Source organism: Gossypium hirsutum, chromosome A06, assembly GCF_007990345.1.
Source record: "Gossypium hirsutum isolate 1008001.06 chromosome A06, Gossypium_hirsutum_v2.1, whole genome shotgun sequence".
Classification (NCBI taxonomy): Eukaryota; Viridiplantae; Streptophyta; class Magnoliopsida; order Malvales; family Malvaceae; genus Gossypium; species Gossypium hirsutum.
The window spans coordinates 64,138,285-64,144,357 of NC_053429.1; positions in this window are offsets into that span (position 1 = coordinate 64,138,285).

Genomic DNA, 6,073 nt, shown 5'->3' on the forward strand with positions numbered 1-6,073 from the left:
AAGAATCAAGGATCAATTCATGGAATTGGAATTTAGGAAGAATTTTTATGCCGAAATGCACTTATTCGGCCATAGCAAATAAGTGTCGTTTATTTTTGGCCTTTATGATTCATTTTTCTTTTTGGTTAGTTGGGGTATTTTAATTTGGCCGATCTTGCTTCCCTTTCAATCGGTTCTTGTTTTGTTTTATTTCAAATTTATATTTTTTTTCTTTTTGCTCATTTTCTCTTCTTTCATTCTCTTGCTCTCTTAGTTTTCATTCTCTTGCGCTCTTAGTTCTTCAAGCCGAGGCCATTAACCTATTCCTTTCCTTTCTTTTATCATCATCTTCCCAATTTCTTTGCTTCACCAATCATAAAGAAAAAAAACCTCTCCCATTCAATCACCTTAGTCGATCACTCACAAAAGCTGAAACCACAACTTTTGTTTTCCCCTTGTGCCGATCTCTTTTACTTTTACTCATATTTTCGTTAAAGCCGAATCCCCCAACTAGGTTAGCCTTGTCGACATCTACTCCCTTTCATCATCGAGCTTCCATTTTTCTTCCTCCCTTGTTTTTTGAAAAGCCGAGGTCACCATAGTTTAAGAGGTTGGAAGCCAAACACCTTTAGATCTCTTGGACTCATCCTTTGCTTGTGTTAGGGGTAGGAAAGTATTGGAAACGTTCTTCATCAAATAGATCTAGTTGTAAGTATTCGTAACCCTCTTTCCATTCGTATCTTGTGGTTCTGGAAAAAAAGCCGAGTAATCCCTAATCGCTTAGGGAGGCTATCGTTTTGGACTAAAGGGTTTATTGGGTTTATTTATCGTTCTATTCTGAGTAAGGTGGAATAAAGGCTGTCGATCAAGGAGCAGTTGGAAGCAAGGACATCGAAACGACTGGATCGAGACTTAGTCATTATTTACGACAAAGGTAAGCAATCTAAGGCCATTAAGGATGTTGGTCGAATATGGTAAGGAGATTAGTACGTATTTCATTATTGATATGTAGTCTGATGTATTAGTAACTCGATTGTAGGAAAGTCGTGTGTGGATCTTGCCAACGTATCGTTACAGATCAGGTGTGTAAACGACACCCACTTATAGACTAGATCGGCAAAAGTCGAAAAGCCAAAATGCCGAAGAGCCGGTATTTTGTAAACTTGCGAGCGTGCAAGTGCTCGTGAGATAGTTTGTTTGTTAATCCTGGTAATCTCAAGCGGTAAGATTGTAGTGCGTAGTTTAGTGCACTTCGGTCTATTTGGGCTTAATAGGCCGAAATCGGGTTAATGGGCCAACGGGCCAATTCGGTAAAAATGCTCGGTAAGTGTTTCTGTTAATGCGTTAATGGCTGTAATATGCATGAAAATAATAAAATAGTAAATTTACTAAAATACCCCTAAGTATGAAAATTACCATTATATCCCTAGGGTTAATTTTGACTGAAATGCATGATATTTTGATTCTGTTTGTTGTATGCCATGACATGTATATCTGTTGCATGGGATATGGGTTATATTGATGGAGGAAGTGTTCTGGTGGCTATGCCACAAATATCTGTTCTAGTGGCTATGCCACAAATATCTGTTCTGGTGGCTATACCACAAATATCTATTCTGGTGGCTCTACCACAATATCTGTATCTGGTGACTCTGTCACAATATTTGTTCTGGAAGCCATGCTGCAAATTCTGTGGCATGTAGCGGATAGGTGGGTCGAGTTGTCTCCCCACATGGTGTAAGGTTGGTACGGGGGTGTATACGGCTGGACATGGGTTGGGTTTCTGCATACATGCATAATATATGTTCTGTTACTTTAATGGGCTTAAGGGCCACACTAATTTCTGAACAGGGCTAAGGCCCAGATAATACTATTTCTGGATAGGGCTTAGGCCCAATAAAGCTTGAACCGATTTAGGCTCTAGTTGGGTTTACTTTACACACTGAGTTTTCCAAACTCACCCCCATTTACCCATCTTTGCAGGTGAGCCTTAAATTGGGGACTTAGAGCTGGTCGGATTCAGGGTGGCCACGTAGACATAGCATATGGTTTTTAATTAAATTAGTATTTCTTTAAGTTATTTTCAGTTATATTTCAGGTTGTAACAAGGCCGCTTTAATTATTTTTAATTGTTTTTAGTATGTTTTGTTAGCTTAGTTACGTTATTGTTTTAATTGTTTGAAATTGAATAGCTCTAGGGCGCGTTTTAAAAAAAAAGTTACTTGGTTTCAAAATATCGTGATAACAAAGCAAAACTTCCGTTGTTTGAAAATGTTTTCAAAATTAATAACCTTTTAAAATGGTTTTAAACGAATTGGTTTTCCATGAACAATCACTCAGTTAAAGTGTGGCAATGGTGGTGTGCATGTCTAGGATTGGATCCGTGGAGAGCTAGGTACTTACGCAGTCTAATAGACTCACCTCCTCTTTTCTGGCATCCTACCTGGTGCATAGCTTCCATTCACTTTAATCTATAACTAGGATATTCTTTAAACACTAAGAAAGTCTTTAGATAAAACATGACTTTTCTAGTAACGCTTCAATGTGACATGCCGGATTCGGTCGTAATGTCTGGGCCGGGTTTGGGGTATTACAGAATTCCTATAGTTCAACTAAAGCTTATAACACATTCGATATATCATCAAGTAATTCAACTATAAACATTCAATTCAACCATTGCAAGTATAGTATAGCTCGATTCTAGTTACACGAACTTACCTCGAGTTGTTCAGATAACCATCGACTACTCGTCTACCTTTCGTTTCCCTTGATCTAATTTTGGAATTTTCTTATCTTCATTGTGATATCAAATTAATTCATTCAAAGTTTCATTCAATTCAATTTAGCCTAAAACATTCACTTTTGGTCAAATTACAAAATTACCCTAGACTTTTGACTACTTTGCAATTTAGTCCTTTATACACAAAATGACAATTTTACACAGTTAGCTACGACCCAAGATAGCCGAATTTCCTATATACTACTAGTAGCCCAAAGCTTTCATTATTTCACACTTTTAACTACTACTTTTTACAAATTCACAATTTAGTCTCTATTTACATTTTTGTCAAAAATTGCTTTACAAAACTAGTAGAACTATCATCAAACCTCCAAATTCCATCATTTAATAATAAAGAACTCAAGTATTCAACAATGGCACTTTTCAAAATCTATAACAATTTCAAAAATGAAGGTACGGGCTAGCTAGATTAAGCTGCAACGAGTTCAAAACATAGAAATCATGAAAAACTGAGTCAAAATCGTACCTTAATTAAGAATTGTAGTTGCTGAAACCCAAAAGCATAAAATGGCTTCTCTTCTCTTTATTTTCGGTGAAGAAAGGATGAACAATTAGGAAATTTTGGCACCTTGTTTTATTATTATTACTTTAATAACTAAATTACTAATATAGCCTTATAAATAAACTTATAATAACATGAAATTCATGGACATGAATGTCCATTAACTTAAACTAAGGTCAAATAACATTATAAGGACTTCCATATTAATAAACCATAGCTATTTAATACCTTTAAACAATAGAACTCATATTTTACGCTTTACACGATTTAGTCTTTTTTACCGAATTAAGCATTTAAACAGTAAAATTTATTTACGAAACTTCCACATAATTTATGTAACATACTGTAGACCTTATTAAAATAATAAAATAAATATTTTGACTTTAAATTTGTGGTCCTGAAACCACTGTTCCGATTTGACCTAAAAACGGGTTGTTACATTTATAGCTTACTTTGTTTATTCTCCATTTTTTTAGTGAAATCAAAGGTAGCTCGAATTCAAGAATCATCAGAGACTTCATCATACTATCTAACTATCACTTCAGAACTTTTGAACATTAGTATTTTGTGTAAATGGCATGTATAGGGACTTTGGTCATTTTGGTATTTATGTTATTAATGAATTTAGTCATTTGAAATGCCTTGTGAATATTAAGAGTTTGGTTTTGTATATAGCCATGAGAGTTGGCTTATTTTGGTTGTGTATATAATTGTGCAAATGACTCTTGCTATGTGCTTGATTATGAATAAGTGATGCTAGTTGGTATTTGGTATTTAGGGGTACTAAATGGTTGAGAATTGATTTTGGTATGTTTGTGAGATTAGGTTAAATGATGCAAAATTGGAAGTGCTCATATTGATGATTTGAGATTATGAGTTATGGAAGTGCTCAATACAGAAACAGTCATGCGTTTGGGCCTTGGCCCATTACAGTAACAATAATTAGTGCCATAACAGTTTAAACAGTAAATATGTCCTAAGCATCCAACCTCTACACTCCAACTCCGTCCAACCCTATTCTCCATGTGGGGATATAACAACCCACCCATCCCTACACTCCAGAAGGTACCAAAAGTGGCACTATACAGTAATATGCAGCTGGGCTGCCAGTAATTTAGGCTCGAAGCCTTTCAATACACTTCCTCGGATCAGTATAAGCCCATCCCCATGCAATGCATCATACAATCATGTCATGTCATATCATTGAATCATATATGTATCCATTACGGTTTAAATAGTATGCTAAAATACGATCATACATGTACATATATATGTACATCACATAGGGGCAAACTAGTCATCTTACCATATAAGGGCAAAATAGTTATTTTATCAATTAGGGGGTGATCGCGTGATTTCGGGATAAGTTTTAAATATTTATAATTAATCGTTCTTGAAACTAACTATTATCGCGATGTAGGCAAGTATACCTATCGAACAGTAGTATAGTTTTAGCAAGACTGAATTATCGAACCCAAAGGAACTAAAAGTACTAGTAATGACTGTCTTTTTATTATCTAGCATAAGAATAAAGAGGTTTTGTTTTAACTAACTAATTATCTAAACTAAGAATTCACAGAGAATGGAATTAAGGAATTGCTTTCGGGAAAATCGATTGAATTAAGAAAATACCTAAGGAAAAATCCACCTAGACTGTACTTGTTATTCTATCTCCGAATCGGATGATTTATTCATTTAACTTGTTCCTTGGAGATCCCTAAGTTATATTATTATCCTTATTCAAGACTAATAACGTCTAATCCCTAGATTGAATAATTGAGACTTTTCTCTAATTAACATTCTAGGGTTGAATTAACTCGATCTATGGATCCCCTTATTAGGTTTCACCCTAATCCAGCAAAATCTTGTCACCCTATGTCTAGGCGCGCAAACAAATCCACTTAATTATGACAGATGTACTCTTAGACAGGGTCTATGCCTCATCTGAATAAGATTTTATCTTGAATCAGTATCCTGGGATATCAAGACAAGAATTAAGAACACATAATTAAGAACAAGTGAAATATTTATCATATAATTCAGAAAATAATAACAAGATTCATCAAGCCGTGCTCGAGCTTGCCAATGTGGTCTTCCCGTGTGAGGAGGTCCAGGCCGTGTTGGTTTCATACTTTGGCCCACTTTCTCCATTTTTGGCTCGTTTCTCGTTCCTTTCGCTCTCCTATGCTCTCTTAAGTATAAAACATGAAATTAAAGCATTAGGAGCATCAAATTCACCAATTCTAATGAGAAATCATCCATAAAATGCGTTAAAAATGGGGTAAAAATATGTATAAATTATGGTTTATCAAATATCCCCACACTTAAGCATTTGCTTGTCCTCAAACAAAATTCTCAACTCATAATCAAAATAAATTCTTCTCAACTTATAATTTCTATCGATAATATCTCAAAATAATCCATAGGTAATCATACATTGAGAATTCAACTAAAAGAACATAAAAGTTTCAAACATACCAAGTTGAGTATTTAATCATGCAAACATAGGTGTCTCCCCTCATCTAAGTAATTACCTTTGATTCAGAATATCACAGAGTTTCACATCCTCACTAAAGATTCACTCAAATCACTCGAGGTCTTTAAGGACAATAATGAAGCACTCAATAGTCAATAATGAAAAGTCATTACCATAGGCTTGGATGAAAATGTAACACCCTGAATTTGAGCCTAGAAGTTTTGGGCCTTGAGCATGGGAGCAGTTGAAGGCAACTTATAATATTCTGTTGTGCGTGAAAATTTCGTTAATGAAGGCTTGTTTTAGTGGTTAAGTG